The sequence below is a fragment of the Micropterus dolomieu genome, linkage group LG01, assembly GCF_021292245.1.
Source record: "Micropterus dolomieu isolate WLL.071019.BEF.003 ecotype Adirondacks linkage group LG01, ASM2129224v1, whole genome shotgun sequence".
In the NCBI taxonomy this organism is placed as follows: domain Eukaryota; kingdom Metazoa; phylum Chordata; class Actinopteri; order Centrarchiformes; family Centrarchidae; genus Micropterus; species Micropterus dolomieu.
Genome location: NC_060150.1, coordinates 20,817,505 through 20,842,705, shown reverse-complemented (window position 1 = coordinate 20,842,705; position 25,201 = coordinate 20,817,505).

Sequence of the window (25,201 nt, the reverse complement as noted above, 5' to 3'; positions counted from 1 at the left end):
TCTGGGAATCGCTGAGTGGACCTACAGTTAAGATTATTTTGTCAAAGTATTATTCATGGTGAAGAATAGCTCAAAAATCTTTTGTTGACCCTCTGAGAATTCCTATATAGCACCACCATTAAGTCAACATTTCTACTTGTACAATAGAAACATAAAAATCTCAATTAAAGGGGCTGTAGTTTTTCAATAAAATTACTTATAATTTACTTATTTTATATATTATATTATTACTTATTAATAAATCACTTTTTTTACTTCCTTTTGGTTAGTGGGCTGTAGCCTCACTTATAAAATTAAGCACACGCCTGTTTTCTCTGTTGCTTGGAACAGCCACTATTCTGCTTTTAATGTGAAGCAGAATAGAAGAGTAGAATTCCCTAGCCTTTCTGACTACAACAACAACAACTCGGCAGCTAACGACATGCTGTCCACTAACGCCACAAAATGAGAGTTAGTGTTGATTTAGCCTGAAAGAAATGTTGTAACTGCACACAGCAAATGCACATGTCAATATTTTAAAGACTCCCCAAAATATCACAAATCATATTTTCAGGGGAATTTATGTCTTTAAGAGGAGCCAAGCTCCCCTGACTCCCCTGTAGTTCGCACCCTGGCCATAGCCTCAAGAAAAAACCCTTGATAAACATATTCAGGTATTTTCTTAGCAGGTAATCAGTTTCAGATCAGCCCAAAACAAAATTCCTCCTTGATGCTGATGTACTTAATGTAGAAATTGGGGAATTTTGAGTGATTGAGTGGCTCCTAGGCAAAGCAATGCACCACAACAAGGAATTGTTTTTGCTCTAGTGAGTTCAAACCCAGCAGAGAATGGGGGTGTGGTTAATATTCGGACGTAATACATTACCATGACAACCAAAAACTGACCGGCTGGAGTGTTTGATACGGTTTGATAACGATATGCTGTGTTAACATCACTACACTGTAAAGTTTAGTAACGTTACACTTTACTGTCTGGCAGGAGTAGCTATTACTTACCCATAATAGAAACTAATGTGCGAGTATCAGCTGTTATCAATCATGCAGTCATGGTCATGTCACGCACTGCACAAGATAACTCCCACTACTTTTTATGGTGCGCTTACTTTACCGCAGGGGTGGGGGGGTGCCCATGCTGATGCACAGCACAACACGCTACCAACACACAAACACCGGAAACGGAAATGAGTCAACACGCTTACCGCAGTACGTCAGCAACCAGATTCAGCAAGTGAGAAGTGAGAAACAGCAGCTTAAACAACCGAAGATTCTTTTACCTGTAGGTAGCGCTGTAGGAGCTGAAAAATTGCTGAGGGAGCAGTACTTTGCAGCAGCAGCTCTAGCAGTTATAGCTAACAGCTGACAGCTCTCACACATATAGTAAATACACATTCTAGTTGACAATAAAATGGAATATAATGGAAGCTCAGATCAGTCAGCTAAATTTCGCATTTTACTGCCCTGTCAGAAAACACTTATTTATTTTTTACTGCTAACAGTGTTACAATAACAAGACCATGTGCCTGTCAAGTAACCAATAATGCTTACTTTCATTTGCATAAATAGTAGTAACTTATTTGTTTGTATTTCTCTGCTACTGTGCAAAAAGTGTAATTTGATAACTCACAGGATAAATGCCCATTACAAACATGTCATTGTTTTACCACAAGCTCAAATTATCTATTATTGTCAATACTGTTTTGTGTTTCTATTGTATTTCAAAGAATGAAAACGCCAATTTGGTAAGATTTAAACAGATTTATCTAATTGAACGAAGTGGATAAGACCCTTGATCCTCACCTCACTATACCTTTTGTAAACTTCATCTATTATGTCATTTATAATGGACTGTAAGACAGAAGTAGTGACAATGTTACACACTTTTGGCTTACTTTTTCCATGTTATCTGTCAGTGGCCAAGATCATACTTGCACTAGATGTGATGAGCCAACCTTCTCAAGATGTAACAAAATGTATGATTGCAGTACAGTAAAATAATGTATTACAGGAGTATGCAACATCATGTGGCACTTATAATATTCACAATTAAAGCTGAAAGCAGCGTTGGGCGGGCCCTCACATTGTGACGAGTGTGACGCGGTCACAGCATATATTCTGCTGCTCTGCCAGTGCGGCTCTGAATTGTCACACAATTCCAACCCTGCACGGAGGAATTAAACATAACTTCCTGTTTCCCCTATGTGGCGCTAGAGAGCATCCAGTAACTATACGTAATGTCTCAGTACGTCAAGTGTGGAACACCTCGTGAAAATTGTATTTAGTGTCACACAGCGCTTAGTTCCTGTTGCCAGTAGATGGCGCTACCACTATAAATGAATATTAGCGTGTAGATGTGTTCGGGGTGGGAAAGTTATCAAGCAAGTCTGGAACAGATTTGAGCATGCACAGTGAAGTTATGGCGACTCACACGCTTTACAAAATGACATCATACAAACTCACCGTTTGTACAACTCGATCAGAATAATTCCCTAGGAGGAGTTTGTTAAAGTACAAAGTGTGTAAAGCTCCAAAAATTACCATTAAATCCAAAATGGACGACTTCCTGTTGGGTTTAAGCAATGGCTCCAAGAGGCTTTTTTTAATGTCTGGAAATTATATATGTAGAACAGAAATTTTGTACATTTAGGTGAAACTTTGTCCGGGGGCTGCTCTGTACAGGGCGCTAGCAGGCCATTTTGCCACACCCATGCGCAAAACCAATAAAATACAACGTCTTTCGCCCCGCCTGAATTATGTGCAGGTGTGAAGTTTGGTGAGTTTTCGAGTGTGTTTAGGTTATTTTGCAGTAAGAAAAAAAACCCCTTCAGTTTCAATATTGACCTTATACTTTTCGTGCTCAGGGCCTAAAAATGCACTACAGAATGTTCTGGGTGTATATGTGCATGTACAGTATAAAGCCTTTGTATATGAATGTATGTTTTGTTTGATTTAATTTGTTTTACATTTTACCATATCTTAATACACATTTAATTATACAACCTTGTGTTGTATAATAATAAATATCCTTGTACGTTGTAATAACATATGGTTTTACCGAATAATTAAGTATATAATATAATTTCTTAATATATCTATGTAAAGAAACCTGAGTTTTTGACTGGCTACTCTCTGCTGTCTCAGACAACAACATCTTTTGTCCTGTGTGGGGTACTGTAGCTTCTTGTTCATGTTTGGAAAGGGAGGGGTGAGCGGTGGACTGAGCCATTGGCTGCAATTTGCAACCTCACCACTAAATGCCACTGTAAAATGCCAATGCGCACACTGAACCTTTAAAAGACAGCCTTTTTAATGAAAACAAGTAACATAAATATACTGTAAGTTACTCGTTACTGTGTTCCCGTCTAGCTACAGAGCTAGGAAATCATTGACAAAAAAATTTAAATCAGTTTACATGCAGAACAGGTTTTAGTGCTTCCATGGGTGCTGCCATTGTTGTGTGACATGAGACAATTTCTTCTTTATGAATGGATTTGCTTAGAGTTTACACGTAGGAACTCCAATTTTGAGTGGCATTCCTCTGTTCTTGAGTACAATGGAGTTCTGAATTGTCTGGAACACAGCAAAAGTTCTGTACCAACAAAGAATGATCAGAGCGTGTACATAAATGCCACAGTAACTTTTTCTATTGGAGTACTCCTGATAGTATATCAAGGTTTCTTTACCCAAGGTTTCTATTTGTACCAATCCTGTGCTGTGGTGTTGTCCTTGATTTGAGGAAACTAGCTGTTAATGGCCACACAAAATTACTTACTCTTAAATGACAACTGGGATTGAAGAGAGTACACTACATGCTCTTAAGCAACAAAGTGCTTTGGCTTTTGACGCTTATCACCCCCAGACAGGTTAGCTTAAGGTGCTATGATATCTGGGAGCACCGCCCCTGTGGTCTGCCTGCCTGACTGCCTGTCTTTTTCCCCACACGTAACATTTGGCCTTAGTCAACACCCAGCTTCCTGTCTTCATGTAGCCAGGGTGCATGGCATTGATTTGAATGTGAAACACACTGTAGGGAACAAGACCTTCTCCTCAAATACAACTTTTACTGTGTGATTAAACACACAGCAAAAGTAACCAATAATGCTTACTTTCAGAATTTGTACACACTGTTCTTTCAGTGTTGCAAACACTTTTTTCTTCTTCTCTGAAGAGGTATTTACAATACGTGGGAGGTCAGAGTAATGATGTAGAGAACAGGAGCAGGTTGATGATAACAGTTGCTAGGTACACTCTGATTAGATGGTAAGTATGTATATACACTGCAAATTCAGTGCTTATCATTGAAATTTCTCTTTGTGTAAATAGTGCTATATTCAAATACCACGTAATAATTACGACTGAAACTGGTATTTGTTTATTTAAAATAACCCCGAAATAAGTATATAGTAAATGCAATCCACTATCCAGTTTTCTTGCGATAATGCATGATAGTTCAGCTAAAGCTGAACATGTGGCTTCAGTAGTCTGAGTTAGACAAATCAAATGTATGTCTAGTACAAAACTCGCTCATATTGTATCCCCAGACAGTGTGTCCTTGATGAGCTGCAATGGAGAGATACAGCAACAAAGAGGGAATGCACTGAAAAGACTGTAACTTTGGAAGATGTGTTCTTGTTTTGTCTCATTCAGACTGCTGGAGCCTCAGATCAACCTCTGCTGAACACTGGAATGCATTTTTGTAGATTTTGACTCCCATTGGAGTTGCATTAGGAAGGGATCTCTTTATGACCAGTATGGACAAGTGAAACAATAATTGAAACAATTAACTCTTGAAATATACATATAGGCATGTGGGTATTGTTTTAAGACTTTAAACAATGTGAACCTATCCTTTAATAAAAAAAAAAATGGTTTCACCTGTGTGTGGGGTGCAGAGAAAAAAATATTGCAGGCAGTGCATAGAGCTAGGTATCTCTACAACATAATAAATGTTTCCTTGGTCTGGTTTCTTTAGTGGTAACACTGCAATAAGGGACACAAGATTTTGTGAACAAATAAAGAATGAATGAGGAACTAACCTCTAGTGAAGCATTAGTTGATGAATAACTCCTAATCATAGGCGATGCTAGACACTTTTTACTGGGGCACATGCCCTAGTATTCACTCAGTAACAAGGTCAAGACACGTCATCGTTTTTGGACTTGTAGGGCTTAATGTTAGTCAAGTTAGCAACAAAACATCTGAAAGATCTGGTCAAGTTAGCAATAATAAAAACGCAACGTCCGGTTACCCTTTTAAATTAAAACTACTGGTTAACGCGAAATGGCCCATTGCTAAGTTGTGAAACCTTGCAAAAAATGTTGATGAGAGGATGACGAAGGACTATCCTTTTGGGCACATGAAATTAAACATGCGTATTCCAGCAGCAACATAAGTGGGACCAGTCCAGACAAGACACAGGTGTGATGGCACTTCTCATTGCAACTCATTATTTACATTTACTTATTTAGCTTTTATCCAAAGCGACTTACAATTGCTTTATATGTCAGAGGTTGCACGTCTCTGGAGCAACGAGGCGTTAGGTGTCTTGAGCAGGGACACATTAGTGGATGTGTCACAGTGGGGAATTGAACCGGGGTCTCTCACACCAAAGGCATGTATGTGTCTTATCCACTGCACCGTCACCACCCCCATCAACACCACAGCACAGGATTGATACAAATAGAAACCTTGGGGAAAGAAACCTTGATATGCTATCAGGAGTACCCCCATCATTTTAAAACAAGACAGTGATTATCTGTCTCAGTCAAGTTTAGATACAACTCTGTACTAATGCAAGACGGAAAGCTGTGGATTCACATTGACTATTGATTATTAAAATGTTGATCAGCGAGCCAGAACAATATATAGGACAATATAGATGCACATCTCTCAGTAAATAATAAACATCATGTAGGATCAAGTCTTTTACATTTGAAAATGTATTAAATTGAGTGGGCCTGATGGAGCATAATATCTAGCAATTACTGTTATTTATAAATTACAGGTGCTACGCTGAAGTTTGTCAGTAGATGCTGGATCATTAGCCAGTACTAGCACAAACTCCAGCCTCAGCCAGTATGTGCACAGACCCAGTCCAGAAGTCTTTAGCAGGTCCCACAGACCCAGGTGAAATACAGGTAGCCTCAGCCAGTAGCCTACTAGCACAACCATAGATGTACAGCCAGCATCAGGTACACCCTAATGAGACCCTAATGGAACAGTATATTGGCCCCAGTCTTAAGACACTTTATGAGGACTGAGTTAGTGCATTCAAACCAGCACTGGATTTTTCTAGAAGAGGTTTCTATTCAGACTTAATACAAAGACAGACTTTTTTTGAAGGAGGGAGGATTGCAGTGAGTGCAGGTGTGACTGTGCAGCAATGGCAAATTGTTTACAGGGCTCACAAGTCAGGTAGGAGGGCCCCATAGCAGAATTCTTCTTAGGTCCCAGGGAGGTCAGGACCGTGCCAATAATAATGGGTTAAGGAAGCTGGTAAAGCAAATACTAACAAAGTTTATACACTTTCAAGAAGTTATGGGGGCCTGTGCTGCAGAAAAGCTTTATGTCTTGCAACACCCCTACTCCTAATCAAATTGTGAGTAGTTTACGAATAGTTTATTAAGAAACAAGTGAGGAATGAATAATTATAATAATGAATAATAATTCCTAATGGAGGACTATATAGGACATATCATGAGTTACTAGGGAACAGACTTGGTAGATCCTATATTAATGAAACATTAGGTAATGATTAGTTCATGAACATCTGTGAATTGATTATACTGACCACTTTCTTCATGAGTTACTGACACACACACACACACACACACACACACACACACACACACACACACACACACACACAATCTGAACGTGATTCTTATGCATCGCAAAGTCCTTAACGACTTCTCTACTCATTTAGTTCATTCACACTCATAATGCATAATACATCCAGTCCACTCAGCCTCTCTGCAGTGTCAATTGTGAGAGATGATTGTCAAGAACTGTAGAATGGCCTCACACACCTCACTGAAGGTAAAAGTTCCTCAGTGAACTCAAAAGTCATCTGGGGGGGAAAAAAGTCATCTGGAGGATCCACCGCAAACAGTTTAGCATTTAGCATGTTAGCATAGTGGAAAATCTCCTCAGAGGACGACAAATTGAGTCTCAAGAGCAGATTTCAACAGTGTTTCCGAAACACCAGCAGCGAGACAGCTCGTCCAGAGAAAACCACTATCAACCAACATTCAATAATTTCTCTCCCTCATCCCTTTGGTATCTTTTGGTATAAAGCAATCACACAGCTGCCAAGGCTATGGCAGTGCACTTACATCACCTTTAGGATTCTGGGGTATTAAAGTTCACATTTTTCAAACGGTGATCTCTTGCAGCCATTTGAAGCCACAGAGGTGAAAAATTAACTGGTGCAGCTACAGACTACATAACACATGGTATTTAAATTTCAAGAATGCAACAGTGATCTAATTCAGCAGCAATGTTTTGAATGACTGCACTTTATTATCTGTGTTTCATGTTCCACTAACATAAAAAGAATAACCAGGGTTTAAAAGGTGAGTGTGATATAGAGTACATTGAAGACAAACAACAGTACATGATCTCCAAAATCTCTCCTGATAGATTGTTGGGCAGGCTGTGCACTTTAGGAGTGTGTGTGCCAATGTGGACTCCATGGACTGTTTCTATTGAGAGTAATGGCTGCTGGATTCAGGAGGGCCTGTTTCCGTATAATCACCTTGACTTCTGGACAGGCAATTTGGGACACAGAGATGTGTTATCAGAGGGCCACCTTGATGGCGTGCTCTGATACATCCTTACATGCTCACTGCATTTCAGGGACAACACCACACTCAAAAGATTGCAATCACGACAACAATTTCACACATAATCAACTGAACAATCAGTGTAATCAAAAGAAGCTAAATGATAATACAGTAATTCATACATATAATGAATTATAAGATACCAAAATGTAGGGGTATGAGTAATGTTTTTTCTACCCTGGATGACTGGAGAAATACAAAGATCCAAGGTCTGTACCCCCAATGCAACTAGCCCCATTACCTACATCTGCAAGTATGTTATTGCCTATCCAGCTTGATTGCCTAGTCAATTAAGCTTAGTTTTTGTTAAGCTAAGGATTCAACTGGGCTCTAAAACGCATCTGAATTCGGCCCCCTCTCAAAAACTTATAGCACTGATGAATCCTGCATTGTTCTCAGTCCATGACCACACTCGGGACATGGTGTGCTCAGCTGATTAACTTAAACGTAGCTCTCTCTGTTTCATAATCTAGTCTTGTTTTACAGTGCAGTTACTTTCAGACATTGCGCAGCTATTAACTTTTCTACCATGAAACAAGCAGAGTTGTTGTGTAAGTTGGTAACATCTGCCACTATTTCCGCTCTGTTTAGACAGCTTTTTAAGATTATGTTCATAAAGTTATCCCCGCTTTGGCACGTTAACAACTGATTTGCGTGTTTTCAACATGGAGTGCTGTATTCTGATTTCAGTGATCCTCTGACCATAGCTATTTTTTAGTTTTGTGTGAAATATCTCAAAAACTATTATTGACTGATAAATCCTAATGGTTGATCCAACATTTTTAAATACCCAGTGAAATGTGTCCATTCCCACTATGGACTGACAAAAACTTTGTTTCCTTTGCCTTTATCTGATAGTTCAGCTGAAGACAGACAGGAAAGTGGGGAGAGAAAGGGGGACGACATGCAGCAAAGTTACAGGCTAGATTCCATACGGACTAGTCTTTGATATAAAGGAATTCCAAGAATACTGTTTCGGGATAAAACAATAGCTGTCCGTAACAGCGGTGGTAATATTTATACTTGCAAGTATAAAAGTACAAAATATTAGCTTAATCTTTGATACCACAACTACTCTTTGCCTTGACAAGCTGGTTTTGCTGAAAGTCATTGTATTAATGGAAGTTTCAGAAACATAATGGGCCCTATCTTGCACCTGGCAAAAAGAGGTGCACACCTGAAACCTGAAAGATTATTATTGTGTACATCTATACATATATTTTTTATTACACGTCATTATGGTTACTCGTTATCAGTATCAGATTTACAGAATTGTAGTAATGAAATTGGCTAGTTATTTGACCAATCTTGGCAATACACATAGGTATTTAAACAGACACGTCAGATAGAGGTGTGTATGAACACCAGGCAAGTCTGAAATAGGACACGGATTAACTAGTTGAATGCCTCAGTCAGTAAAATTTTGGCTCATTTGATTTTTTTTCCTGATTCACACAGCTAAACGGAGTACCTCTTAAGACAGAGGACTGAGAGACGCATGAGGCAAAGGATACACCGGCCTAGAACTACATATATGACTCTCAGCGAGTGGGTCATTCTAGCATCCCCTGAGTTCAATAGGAGGCTTTTCCCAATCAGCCGTACATTCGGCTACACATGTGGTTACATTAGCCTTTGTCCAGCATGCAGATCCATCCATCCAGCCATCGTCAACCGCTTATCCTGCGTACAGGGTCGCGGGGGGCTGGAGCCAATCCCAGTTGGCATCGGGCGAAAGGCAGGGTACACCCTGGACAGGTTGCCAGTCCATCGCAGGGAGCATGCAGATGATTACACTAAATTCCCCTTGACACATGCCAGTACAGAGCAGGTTAAATAGGAGTTTTATACAAAGTTTAGGTTCCCTGGGCTCTTGGGAGACATAGATTTCACACATGTGCAACTATATGCTTTGTCACAGAGCGCTCTGGTGTATGTGAACCGTAAGGGAACCCGTTACATCAATATCCAGGTGATTTGCAATGCAACGTGTAAGGTTACACATGTATTCACAAATTATCCAGGATCAAGCCATGAATCCTTTATACAGGCCTTCTCTGACATTCCAGCAGTCTTCCAGAGGGATTCTGCCCTGGTTACACCTTATATCATGCCTACAACAGCACATTTTTGTTCAATCAAAAACACAAAGCAGGCACAGTAATAGAAAGAACGTTTTGGGTGCTCAAAATGCGCTTCGGATGTTTGGATAAGTCAGGAGGAGCATTCAAGTTCTCAGAAGGTCAGAGTGTAGCATGTGTTTTGCGTAACATTGCCATTTGACATGTGTGGGACCCACAGTAATGTTGGCCTTGTTAATGGACTCTGTTGGGCATGTTGATGGACACACAGCAGTGGGCACCCCCCATTCTAATGTAGTATTTTAATTGTTTTGATTTTGCTTTAGTAATCTGATGCATGTGCTATTGTACAATAACAACTGTAATATTTTAGTAGGTCAGTTTATGGGTATAATGTGTAAGGCTCACACAGGCACTTTGGGCAGCGTGTGGGGTCCTTGGGGTTAGACAGGAGGGCACACACGTCAGTCAGTAGACGTAAACAGCCTGCTGTACGTAGAGACAACGTTCTGCTGATGTGCTTGTGTTTCTGTATTCACAGAATACGAAAGTAAAGGAGTTATTGTAAACTTATGCATGCCTGGAAGTCCCTTTTGTGTCCAAGTGTGCAACAAATATTGGAGGCACCGCTGGGATGATTAACGTGTTGCTCTGGCCGACAAACTCCGACGGGGATTCCCTCAAGTGATGACGACGGGAGCGCGCGGCCTCGGGGGCGTGGCTATATCACACACTATGGAGCTGGAGGAGCTAGCAGAGACTGTATTGCAGAGACTATGGCTTTTGCAAGTGGATCAGCTCAAAGAGGTGAGTGTTGAAGCTAAAATTCCCTGTGAGAATGTCATAACGAGACGAGCGTTAATCAGACAAATTACTGAATCTATGGACAATGCAGTTAATGATGAAGAGGAGGAAGTGTCAATGAGTTATATAAAGAGAATTCTGAAATCAGTGGAACAAATAATAGAAAATCCTGGAAACACTGATTGTGAGGAATGTGCAGAGAACACAGCGCAAAGCATCCAACAAACAGCTGAAGAAATTACTTTAGCAGAAAAATACTCACAGCTCCAACTAAGCAGTCAAGCTCTGCAGGATGAAGTTAGGAGGCTGAGTGAAAGAGTAAACAGTGCATCTTCAAGTAGAGCATCAGCTCCACAAAGTTTGTTGCCTACAGCTGTGAACCGGCTACCAGAAGTGACAATACGGAGAGAATTCAAGATTTGTGGTCAGATTGGGGAGAGGGGACAGAAGGACAGACTGTCCTACACAAACCTGATGCATCAGATTGACAGAGGCCTGAGTAAAGGACACAGTGAGGCTGAAGTCATAGAAGCCGTGCTCAAGTCAATCAGTCCAGGTTTAAGTATTCGTGACATGCTCGAGATAAAAAGTGACCTAACCCTTACTTAATTGAAGGCAATATTAAAGGGCCATTTCAAAGAGGACAGTTCAACAGATTTGTACCATAGACTGGTGAACATAACGCAAGACAGTCGTGAAACTCCCCAAAACTTCCTCTTCAGAGCAATTGAGATAAAGGAGAGGCTGTTACTTGCTTCAAGAGAAGTAGGATCAGATGAACAGTACAGTCTACAGCTCTATGAAACAGTCAGGAAGCTAAGAGAAGAAATGGCTAAAATAAAGAAAAGCATTACTATGTCTCAAGGGCCCACCCACCAAGTAAGAGCCAGCGCCAGGAGAGGATGTAAAGTGTGTCAGGAGCAAGGAATAGGTGAACAATGTGAACACTGTTTCAAGTGTGGACTATCAGGACACTTCTCAAGAGGTTGCAGAGGACAAAGGAGGCTAGCAGGGAAAACTGACGACATGAATGTGAAAATACAAACGGTCACGCCCCCAAGAACATTAGCTCCAAGCCAAGCTGAACCAGATGACAAGGTGTATGAGCTTCTTTGCAATAGAATCAGGCAGCTGGAGGCTGAGTTAGAGAAAAGTGGGAAGGTGGAACAGACTGTGGGTTCCACCTACGCCAGCCACCTCTCTTTACGTCGCCAAGCCAAGCTTAAGGCCCTTATTGGAAAGAAGTGTATGGTGGATTGTTTCTTCGAGGGAGTTGCAACACGAGCACTGTGGGATACAGGCTCGCAGGTCACGATTATCAACGAGAGCTGGAGAAAATCCTGCATTCCACACATCCGGTTACGGAAAATGGATGAACTGCTGGGTGAGGATGAGACTCTGGTGGGTAGAGCAGCAAACCAGACACCAATACCGTTTGCAGGCTGGGTTGAGCTAAAGTTCGAGCTAGGATCTAGCAGGGGCCCACAGCCAGAGCTGCTTGTGCCAGTGCTTGTCTCCAGTGAGCCAGGGGTTGCAGAGCCACCAATCATTGGTTACAATGTGATCGAGCACCTGGTGATGATTGGAATGGATTGCGAATGCGGTGGTGAGAGAAGCCTTCTCCATTGACTGTAAAAAGGCAAGTGTGTTAATTCACTTAGTGCAGAGCAGTGACCAGGATGACAAAGATGGAGTGGTGAAAGTTGGGAGATTAAAGACAGTGATTCCAGCAGGCCAGACTAGAGAGGTCAAGTGTACAGTGAGGACAGGTCCCCTCTCCACAAGACAGGAAGTCCTTTTTGAACCAGAGGAGGTCCCGAAGTGGCCCGAGGGGGTGAATATTACTGAAACCGTAGTCTGCCTGCAGAAGGGAAATTGGTCTAAGGTGGCCATCCCTGTCACTAATGACAGCAACCATGACATCATTCTCACTCCCCGCACAGTTCTGGGACAGCTACAGCAAGTCAAGGCTATTTACCCTGTAGATGTGAGACCAGCCAGCACTAGGGAAAACGCAGCTAGTGCTAGTGAAAACGCAGCCAGCAAAGCCAGCGCACCTGAAAACCACGAATGAGAACACAGACAGTCAAGAGACATGGGACCCACCAGTGTCAGTTGATCACCTGACTCCAGATCAGCATGAAAAGGTGAGACAAATGCTACGAGAAGAGTGTTCTGCATTTGCAAAAGACGAGAACGATGTGGGATGCATTCCATCTCTGCAGTTAAAAATCAGGCTGTGCGACACAACTCCAGTAAGGCGCACCTACACCTCAGTACCCAAACCCCTGCACAAGGAAGTGAAGGAGTATTTGGAGGACCTACTGAACAGAGGATGGATCCAAAAGTCCTGGTCCCCATACTCCTCACCCATCGTCTGTGTGCGCAAGAAGGATGGAAGTCTGCGGCTGTGCATGGATTACCGGGAGTTGAACAAAAAATCGATTCCCGACCACCACCCCATCCCTCGAGTGCAGGATATGCTGAACAGCCTGAGTGGGAGTGCATGGTTCTCTGTACTGGACCAGGGCAAGGCTTACCATCAGCGTTTCCTTGAAGAGAGTAGCAGACCACTTACCGTTTTTCTAACACCTTGGGGCTTGTATGAGTGAGTAAGGATTCCCTTTGGCCTGTCCTCGGCTCCAGCTGAGTTCCAGCGTAGCACGGAAGAGTGCCTTGCGGTTCTGAGAGATGAAACATCGCAGCCATATTTGGACGACAACCTTGTCCACAGCAAGTCTTTTGAGGATCTGCATGACATGAGAGAGGTGTTACGTCGCTATCAAGCACATGGTGTAGAGCTGACAGCTAAAAAATGTGAAGTGTTCAAGGACAAGGTGAAATTCCTGGGGAAGATCGTGTCCAAAGACGGTTACTGTATCCTGCTGAGATAGCGCCAGTGAAAGCGCTCAAAGATCGCAAACCTGAGACTTTGGGAGAACTGAGGAAAATGCTAGGGTTCCTGTCGTACTATCGTCCCTACATCCCAAACTTCTCACGAATTGCCAAACCACTGTACAGTCTGTTATCCACTGAGAAGACTTCAAGCAGTAGGGGCCCAGGAGCAAGTACCAGTAAGAGCAGGGGAAAACGCAAAATATCAGACCAGCTCCCTTCAAGTCAGCCGATCATCTGGACTGAACAACACCAGGACGTGATCTGCCAGCTTATAGAGTTCCTGCTGCGTCCTCCACTGTTAGGGTACCCCGACTATGAGAAGCCATTTGTGTTACACTGTGACGCCTCTCAGGATGGGCTTGGTGCGGTATTGTACCAGAGACAACAAGGCAAGCTGGTGGTCATTGGTTATGGGTCGAGGACACTAACTGCTCCAGAAAAGAATTACCACCTCCATTCTGGAAAGTTAGAGTTTTTAGCAATAAAGTGGGCAATTTGTGAAAGATTCAGGGAGTACCTGTATTATGCACCCTCATTCATTGTCTACACCGACAATAATCCTTTAACCTACGTTTTAACCACAGCGAAGTTGAACGCTACAACACACCGATGGATTGCTGAATTAGCAGACTTTAATTTCTCAATCAAGTATCGGCCCGGGAAAGTTAATGGAGACGCTGATGGATTGTCACGAATGCCACTAGATATGGAGCAGTACATCAAGACATGCTCACAGGAATTGGAGCCAGAGGTAATAACGACTGTCACCCAGGCACTCCAGCTTGAATCCTGCAAACGGCAGCCCTGGATGTGTCCTGCCACCATAACTGCAGCGTGTACCGATGTGGAGCAAGAGCGAATAACATCCCCTGTGGCAGAAATCTCCATTGAGAACTTAAAGAAAGCACAAGAGGATGATCCAGTCATTGGCAAGGTGCGAGAGTATGTCATGACTGGAGGGAGAGACCGACGTGATGACATTTCGGCCCTAGCAAGGGAGAGAAACAAGTTGTATGTCAATGAAGATGGTATCCTGTATAGGAAGTCAGCGGCTCGAGCTCAACTAGTGCTACCAGCAACATTCCACCCGCTGATCTACAGAGAGCTTCATGAGGAAATGGGGCACCTCGGAGTGGAGAGGACACTCTGCTCGATCCACGATCGATTCTATTGGCCGCACATGCAAAGGGATGTGGACCACTACGTGACGAAGGTGTGTAGCTGTCTGAAACGGAGGCGTCCGAACAAGCCAACTAAAGCACCATTGGTTAATGTAGTAACAACATACCCCTTTGAGATGGTTTCGATCGACTACTTGCATTTAGAAAGCTGTAAAGGAGGATATGAGTACATTCTGGTCGTTATAGATCATTTTACGCGCTTTGCTCAGGCATATGCATGCACCAACAAGTCAGCAAAAACAGCAGCTGAAAAGATCTTTGGAGACTTTGTGCTCAAGTTTGGATTTCCGGCCAAGCTTCATCATGATCAAGGGAAGGAGTTCGAGAATAAGTTGTTTTCCAAGTTAGAGGAATATTGTGGCATCCAAGGCTCACGCACAACACCATACCATGCAGCTGGAAATGGTCAGGCAGAAAGATTTAATCGAACACTCCTTTCCATGCTCAGAAACCTGACGGAGGAAGCCAAGTCTGATTGGAAGAGCTCCTTGGCCAAGGTCGTGCATGCGTATAACTGTACGCGCAGTGAGGCGACAGGATTTGCTCCATATTACCTCCTCTATGGCAGAAATCCACGACTACCTGTGGACATCATGTTTGGCCTGACACCAGGTGACCAGAGCACTTCCCACAGTGAGTATGCCAGTAATGGAGAAGGCGGATGCAAGAGGCATACAGGCTGGCATCAAAGACAGCTCAGAAGGAGCAGAACAGGTCAAAGAAGCAGTATGACCGGAAGACTTATGGAGCAGAACTACAGCCAGGGTGTAGAGTACTAGTAAGGAACTTCAGGGACAGAGGGGGACCCGGGAAGCTCAGGTCTTATTGGGAGGAGCAAGTCCATGTCGTAACTGAGAGGAAACACAAGAATAGTCCAGTCTATGCAGTACGACCTGAGAAAGGCTCTGGAAAGACTAGAGTCCTGCACAGGAACCTGCTGCTGCCCTGCGACTTCCTGCCCGTTGAAGAGGATAAGCAGGCAAAGAAAATGGAAAAAAGAAAGCCAAGAGTGAATGATAGGAGTAAACGGCAGACAGAGCAAAAGGAGAGAGACCCTGACAGCAGTTCAGAGGATGAAAGTAACTGGGGGTTCATCACCACACGACCAGCAGGAACATTTGACCAGGTCAGGAGCCAGCTCAGAGTGGAAGCAGAGGAATTTCAGCAACAAGGAGCTGACAAAGAACTGGAGCAAGATGGTGAAAATGCTGAGTGGCCAGACCAGGGTGCAGAATGCAGGATGGAACCAGAGGTGGACAATGGAGAAACAGCAGTGGCGGAACCAGTGTCGTCGTCTGATGAAGCAGACGAGATAAACTCTGAGCGAGTGTCGTCATCTGATGAAGTAGATGAGAGAGATCCAGAGCCACTGTCATCTTCCCCAAAAAAATATCCTTTTCGACAAAGAAATCCACCCAAGACATTCACATACAACACATTAGGTCAACCATCAGTCACATACAGAGACCAGTGATATTTACAGCTAAAAATGAAAGACACAAGTTCATAGTCACATGTTGAGTTTATTGTTGTGATAGTTTTAATGAAGAAGAGTTCATAGTAGCACTTTAGGCTGGAGGAAAATGTTAATGTTAAATTCATGCAGTAATGTAAGTTTCCCATGTTAGTTAAGGAGTGAAGTACCAGAATACAGACCACTGACACATAGAAGAACACTGTGACATATGCGAGGCATACAGTAGTATATGTGAGTCTGTGTAATGGGTTATGGGGTAGAAAAAGGGTCAAAACTTTTCAGTCTAAGGTACATAGCCCGCATGAGTAGCGGAGTAGTGTTCCAGATATCACCTGGCCAGTGATGTCTGTTGCTGACACATGGCATAAAAAGGGAGATAACATGTCATGACAATGACTGTGGTTAAACAGAAAGTATCCTGAAAGACTGGCTCCCATACAACCTACCACTATAACTCACTAGTTGAAGACCAAAGTACTCTGGGAAATCCTTAACGTCGAGGCGACGTTTATTTTGGAGGGGAGAGTGTGGGACCCACAGTAATGTTGGCCTTGTTAATGGACTCTGTTGGGCATGTTGATGGACACACAACAGTGGGCACCCCCCATTCTAATGTAGTATTTTAATTGTTTTGATTTTGCTTTAGTAATCTGATGTATGTGCTATTGTACAATAACAACTGTAATATTTTAGTAGGTCAGTTTATGGGTATAATGTGTAAGGCTCACACAGGCACTTTGGGCAGCGTGTGGGGTCCTTGGGGTTAGACAGGAGGGCACACACGTCAGTCAGTAGACATAAACAGCCTGCTGTACGTAGAGACAACGTTCTGCTGATGTGCTTGTGTTTCTGTATTCACAGGTGAACAAAAGTGATGAAAAGAGGTAAAATGTGGTTACTCAGATGCATAATGAATGTTTAAGACGATAACGGATTGTCGGTAATGCGGACATGAGATGTATATCGTAGTTTTGCTAGTTAAATGAGACGACATGTTGTGTTAACGAATAGCCTACATCACCAAGTATGCTAATGAGGACAACAGTAATTTAGCTACCTGTAGCCTGCTAAATATTCGGTGTGTGTGCACAGCATTCTCAGTGTGTGTTCGTGAATGTGGACATTGTATGTGATGCGAGTTAAAGAGGGAATATGAATGTTGATAACGTCAGTCAGTCGACGTAAACAGCCTGCTGTATGTAGAGACAACGTTCTGCTGATGTGCTTGTGTTTCTGTATTCACAGAATACGAAAGTAAAGGAGTTATTGTAAACTTATGCACGCCTGGAAGTCCCTTTTGTGTCCAAGTGTGTAACACATGGATGTGTCTTGAACAAAAACAGATTACAGGACATAAGACATCATGCTGAACTGCATGTGCCGATGCCAGTGAACCCAAATATGCCAGCCGCCACACAGGAGAGGAGAGACCAACTTGCAGAAAAGCTGCTTCACCTGTAGCCTGGTAAGCGAGCTCAATGGTTTAAAAGTGCAGTTATCTGGGCATTTATTCTGTCTTCAAGTACTTGTAGTTTCTGACTTGGAATTTACACGTGAACACCCCCTCAAATTCTAATTAACAGTAAGAAACTCTGACATAATATCCAAGTTCCCGAGTTGGGTGACCTTTCAAACTTTTAACATTCCTTCATCAATGGTAGCTCAACTGTCTCTTCTACCTCTACAACTACACCCTGCTCCTACGTACTGAGACCGGCCTCACAAGCTTCAGCCAGCGGAACTGCATGACAGTTACAGTTCATTTATTGCATGTTTTCTGTGGCATGTGTTATTGTAAAATAAACTATTTTCCCAAGAACCCTACGTGCTTTGGACACATTGATATATTGTTACTAATGCATAACGTTGAATGCCCACCTCTATCACCCCCAAATCCCTCAATGTTTTCCACACTGAGGGTAGAGGCAGCAATGTCCTCCGCTGATGATCATTGATGTTTGTAGGTGGTCCTCCTCCCGTTTCCAGTTGTTGCTTGCATTGAGCGGCAAGCTTGAGTTTCCTCATCTTCTGACATCATTGTACTACTTTCCGCATTGTGTTAGTTAGTGTTGCCAGAAGACAAGGACACACTCACAGCTACCTCTTCCCATGCCTGCTTCACCTCATGAAGCTTTGGTGGTATCGTGCTGGTGCCACAGATGATCTGCTCACATGCTTTCACTTCACGCACAGATAGATAACTTTCTTCACCTAAAAACCTCTGCAAATTCACCATTGTAATAGCAATGCGCCAAGCTACAAGTGCACCTGGCTTTTAAAAGGGAATGAGAGATGACACTCTGATTGGTCCCATGCCCAAAATAAACCCATGACTACACTGCGTGCACAATTATTAGGCAAGAACGTATTCTGAATGAATGATTCTTTCTCTGCACAATTTCTAACTCCAAACCCTAATAACTTGAATGCTTGTTGGAGTTAATCATTTTCAGCTGTATTTGTGTAATGAGGGAGGGCGTGACGAAAGTGAATGACACTTTATATCAAGGTGTGCATAATTATTAGGAAGCTTCATTACCTCAGGTAAAATAAGCTAAAGAGATTTAACTGGCCACCATATTCCAGCACTGCAACCTACCTGGAGTGTCCAGAAGTGCAAGGTGCCAAGTGACTTAATACAAGACATGACCAAGGTCTGGAAGGCTGAAACACAGCCAACACTAAATAAGATTCACAAGTTGAAGCTTCAAGATTGGGCAAAGAAATAACTGAAGACAGATATTTCAAAGGTTTTATGGACAGATGAAATGAGAGTGACTCTTAATGGAACAGATGGGTGGACCTGTGGCTGGATCACTGAGCACCACTTTGACTCAGGCACCAGCAAGGTGCAGGAGGGGTACTGTTATGGGCTGCCGTCATTAAAGATGAGATGGTTGGACCTTTTTGGGTTGAAGATGGACTGAAACTCACCCAAACCTAATGCCAGTTTCTGGAAGATACTTTCTTCAAGCAGTGGTACAAGAAGAAGTCCTCAGCATTCAAGAAGGCTGTGATCTTTATGCAGGACAATGATCCATCACATGCATCCAAGTACTTCACTGCTTGGCAATCCAGCCTCAAAAATGCCAAAATAATGATCTGGCCCCTATCCACACTTGAATTGAATCCTACAGAGAACTTGTAGGTCCTTTTCAAATGTCAGATTTACAGTCAGGAAAGATAATACACCTCTTTGAACTGCATTTGGGAGGCTGTGGTTGTTGATCGTGAACAGATCAAGAAACTGACAGACTCCATGGATGGAGGGCTCATGGCAGTTAATGAAAAGAAGGTTGGCCATATAAAGACCAAAATTGTTATTTAATTGTAATTTGGAGTTGTTAAACATACTCTCAAAATTGAAAACAAACAAGCAATTTGCTAGAAAATATTTTTTTAATTTAGTGGCCTAATAATTCTGCGCACTCATATTCTCCTGAGCAAGACACAACTCACTCTTTCCTTGGTTAATCATTTAGGTTTGAGGTTCAATCATATTTTGGACTGACTGAGAGCATTGTTTGTTTGTTTGTTGTTTTAACAATAAAACTAATCCTGGGGATTACAGTTTGCCTAATAATTGTTCATGCAGTGTAATTCACAGACCCTTCTGAACCATGCGCCTGGCGCACTGACCAAAATGCACCATGCGTCACTGTACGATTAGATTGTTAAAATGGGGCCCAATATTTTCTTCCAGTAATTGCACTTAGGGAAAAATAGCATAAGGGAGAAGCAGAAATGCTCTTTTGTTACAGAAAAATTCAGTAATTCATGGAAAACTACATAAAGCTGTTTTTAAAGCTTTAACAGGAGGTAAAAAAACAACAGATTACAATTGCACGAGAGCATGTAGCCATATCTGATTTGGATAAAAATAAAATCCCCCAAATTTTCTGATAGCAATTAAATTATCCTATGAAATGTAATCTAACCTGCCTATATGGGATTAGCTGGCATGGATAGGATTTTCTTCTGTTTTGCATCACGCTCCGGATTACAGCTCCTGTCTAGAGCAGCTTTAAATACAAATACAGCCATTTATTGTTTTGCTACAAATGTCATCCAAATTTTTTTTTGAGTGAGCACAAACCAACCCCTACATTTCTAATTGAGTTCAAAGACAATACTAATGTCACCTTAATTTAACAATAGTCTTGAATGTGAAACATTCAACAGCCAAAGAGAAAACTGTCATGCAGCACTTAAAGTAAAACTCGCTTCTTGCTCATGAAAGCAGAGGGCATTTTTCCCAATCAGACACTCACTTGTCTCACTTCTGTTGTTTCTCTCCCTGAGGAAACTTAATAAAGGTGATCAGTCTTAACTAATGGACCATTTGGAAGTGATGTGAGCAATTCTAGTAAAACGCAGTAGCATTCCTCAGACACATTTATAAAAGAAATAGGGTTGACAGCAGTTGCATCCTGTCTTCACTCTGAAAATCAAGCTGTGGTGTCAAATTCAAGGAACAGCCACACAAAATATCTGCTGTCACCACGATCAGTCATAAAATATTAATGGTAAACAGCAAGTAATATTATTGAATCTGGTCATTAACACTTTGCCAACAAACTGCACTCACATTTAGAAGATAACATTAAAATGCAAAGCCATGCTCAGAGAAATGGCTTTACCTTCATCCACACACAGCTAAACTCCATCACACATCTCCACCAGATGCTGATTGAACTGTGTACACCTCTTGAAATGGACATTATGCATACCCCCCTCCAGCTGCTGTTTTCAAGCTAGTGTGCTTTTCTCCCCTTGTAGCTTGTTACAATACATTGCAGAGGGCTTTTGTGAAGTATTAACCACTACACAGTGACCGAGCCCTTTACTGTATGAAATAAAAGCAATGAAAATTAAATGTTAATAGCTCATTATACTAACCACCTAGTCCAGCATGGCGCATGGGAATGTAATTTCAATTTAAATATCTTGGTGGAACAAAATCCCTCAGGGGGTTTCGAGAAAGAACCATCTCTCCTTCTACTACTCATAGACCAGTTGATCCTTAATTATACAAACTGTACAGTGCCTTGGTCATTTGCACAATAGTATCATTATACCTCACAATGACAACTTGAATAATACCAGGTACATTTGTCAAATATGGACAATGCCTTAGTTGCACAGTGAATTTAAGCTGGATAATTGGTTGATATACCTCCCTGCTCCTTGTGCAGTCAAAATGCTTTGGGCAAATATTTTTATAGGGTCTGGGCAGCCTATCCTTACCAGAAAAATAACCCATATTTATGTTTATTGTTAGGCTGCAAACTAGTGGCTGTAGTAATTAAAATAGGAGAAAAGGAAGCGGTCTGGTGATGGAGTAAGAAAGTCCACATTAGGAGGTGGGTGGGTCAAACAAACACATGACTTTCATCCAGTAGAATCCTGTGTGAAACCAAGTCAACGTTAACTTATTCAAAATTAAAAAACATTACGTACGCTCAAAACACACAAACAACATCAAAGACTATAAGAGTTGTAGAAAGCACACTGTCTGTGAAGGTTCTCAGTCATCCAGGTCATAGTTATCCAAAGAAGGTTAAAGTCAAGGGCAACAGGACTTGAAGATATTAGCCAGGAGAATGGATGGTATGGCTGGGCGAGTTGGATGAGCCTTTAGCCTAGCTCGGATGCCTCCGTGCTTGCCCCTCTTCTGCTTCCTTTCGCACAGCTTGCGGCGCCTCCTTTCCCAGGGAGGAGTATTAGTGGAGTCCGGTGTGGTCTCAGGCCAGCGGAGTAATCCTAGGTCCTTGATTGTCTGCTTGTGCGTTGTCCAAAGTGTTGTTTTTGTTGGTCCTGCTGATGTAGACAGATGAGACGAACACGAAAAACTCAAACAATTACCAGAACAAAACACCGCATGGTCGGGTCAGCGAGGGGCCGCTGCATCTGCAGGCCGCCATCTTGTCATAAACGTGCAATTGGAAGAAGATTGAAGATACTAGAAGATGTTTCGTCCCTCATCCGAGAGACTTCTTCAGTTCTGAACTGACTAGTAGGGAAACTCCGCTATTTAACCTCTGTGGTGTCATTTGCCAAGATCATCTATACCGCTGGTTCTTTAGTTCTCCTGGCAGATGTAACGACACAAAAACCATCATCACTCGGGCTAACAAGAAGCCCTGGCTGACAGGGAATTTCCATCGACTGCTGGGGGCCAGAAACAAAGCCCTCAGAGCTGGAGATGAAACTGGCCTGAGAACAGCGGGAGCCAAGAGGATGCATCCACAGAGGATGCAATCTGCTTTGCTCTCCACCCAGCCCTTACACATATGGACTCATATGTGAGAATGCTGTTCATAGACTTCAGTTCAGCATCCCACAACAACTCATTCACAAACTAGACTAGCTTGGGCTCAACACGTCGTTATGCAACTGGCTGTTGGAGTTCCTCAGTGAGAGGCCACCAGTAGTACAAGTCGGTAACAACACCTCGATCAAAATCACACTGAGCACAGGGGCCCCCCAAGGCTGTGTGCTCAGTCCCCTGCTCTTCACCCTTCTGACTCATGACTGAACACCAACCTACAGCACCAATCATATGGTAAAGTTTGTGGATGATACAACACTGGTGGGACCCACTACAGGAAGGAGGTCAGGATTTTGACCACGTGGTGCAGAGACAACAACCTGCTGCTGAATGTCAGTAAAACCAAAGAGGTTGTTGTCAATTTCCAGAGAGGCCACACTCAGCACCCACCACTGACCATCAACGGGGCTGCTGTAGAGAGAGTGAGTAGTACGAAATTCCTGGGGGTGCACATCAGTGAAGACCTCTCCTGGACCACCAACACCCTATCAATGGTGAAGAAGTCCCAACAGCGCCTCTACTTCCTCCGCAAACTCAAACAAGCGAGAACCCCCCCACCCATCATGTGCACATTCTACCGAGGCACCATTGAGAGTATCCTAACCAATTGTACCACTGTTTGGGGCAGAAGCTGCAATAACTACAACAGGAAATCACTGCAGCGCATAGTGAACACAGCTGAAAGGATCATGTGCCTCACTGGTGTCTGACTCCCCTCCCTGCAGGACATGTACAACCTCCGCCTCACCTGCAAAGCAACCATGAATGTGGGCGACACCAGCCAACCCGCGCACAGTCTTTTCAGCCTCCTGCCCTATGGGAGAAGATATCAGAGCCTCCACGCTCGTTCCAACAGACTCGTGAACAGTTTTATACATCAGGCTGTCAGGAAGCTGAACTCTCTCCTCTCTTCCACCCCCTCCCCTCTGACCTCCCTTTTCTCTGCACCATTATATCATAGGATATCTTACTTTTTAAATCTGTTACCTCACTACCAAACCTGGGTTTGCTGCTAATTTTTGTATATAGCAATGTCACTATTTTTACATCATACATTTAGTTGTTTGTAAATTTTATTTTTTTATTTATTTCACCGTGGGTTGGTTAGTGAGAAACACAATTTCGATTCCTCTGTATCCTCTGTTCCTCTGTCTGGTACATGTGGAGAAATTGATCTTGACCTTGACTTTAACCTTCATTTGGTAGAAAGCACACTGCTGTTACACTGCTAGCTGATGGAGTGTTCACAAATTGTAAACTCTAACAAGCTAAACAGGCACAGCAGCATGCATCAGAAAGAAACCAAAGGAAGCATACACTAGTAAGCTCTCAGAGGGGTAAGGTTCATGCAGATCAAGAGGAAATTATAACTCCTACGTATCTCCCAGTTGTCCTCTTACCCACAAAATGTCCTTAAGTCCTCTTCTGTGTCTTGGTCATTTTCAGTTAATAGCTTCACCAGACCTTTAACATTTCCTGCCCCATAGAACCCTGATCAAATTACCTTAAAATGCCTGTGACAAAGAATATGTGGAGATGGTAAACCTACATATTATACACTTTTTAAATTTTTTTTAAATAGTATTGTAGATGTTTTCTGGGCTATAATACTTTTTCTTGTCCTATAGTCTGACCTCTCTAACACATCACCCCCAGCCTCCAAAGTGTTCATTCTGTATGACATTGTTTTATCTCAGTTCTTGTGTGCATTCTGTCCTTAATAAATTAATCTGTAAACATCATGTCAAAGTGGTGGGTGTTCCAGTTATGCTGGCTGTCTCTACCTTAATAAATTGGAAAACATGAAATTTGAAAGGGCATTATTTTCAATGACAAAATATATTTTATTCTTCTTCTCAGAAACTTGTCACAGGGTTCAGATAAACAGCAATAAATACAATCCGTACAATAAAGGATTTGAAATTCAGTTGTGTAAAAGTATAAAGCCCCCTAAAAAGAAAAGACTCAAGTGCAAGTACCTTAAATTTGTACTTGAGTAAAATAACTTTATTTTCCACCCCTAAGTGGGGTCACTTAGACAAAACTGAGACATATCTTGGAACTTTTGTTCTTATCCACCTTCTGGAAATTTAAATTACACTTACTTACGATCATTTCGAGATCTCATCTTTTGATCAGAGCAAGACACGTGCTCCTGAGGTCACTATGAGAAAACTTACATATTTGAGAAGAATCCTGAGATCATAGGAGTCATAGCTGAGTTTTCTTTTAGATCTTTCTCCGATCTCATGGTCCCATGTTCAGGAGACTTAAATTAGACATATTTAAGATAGTTTAGAGATCTCTTGCTTTGATCAGAGTAATACATAAATGAAATTGTATGTGGTTGTTTCTCCTGAGCTGAATTTGAGAAGCAGGAGAAAAAGTCCTTGGTCTCACCTTAGTATTAAAAGTAGCTAATTTGTGTCTAGAAGAAATGAAAAAAACAACTATGAGATCTCTTCTCGGATTTTGCTTGCCTATGGGTGCACAGGCAAAGTAACAGGGTGGGCTTACAACTACCACCTTTTAAATGATTCAGGTTCTCACCCTGACCTGGGTACATTTAATTTCCGTTGACCCCAATA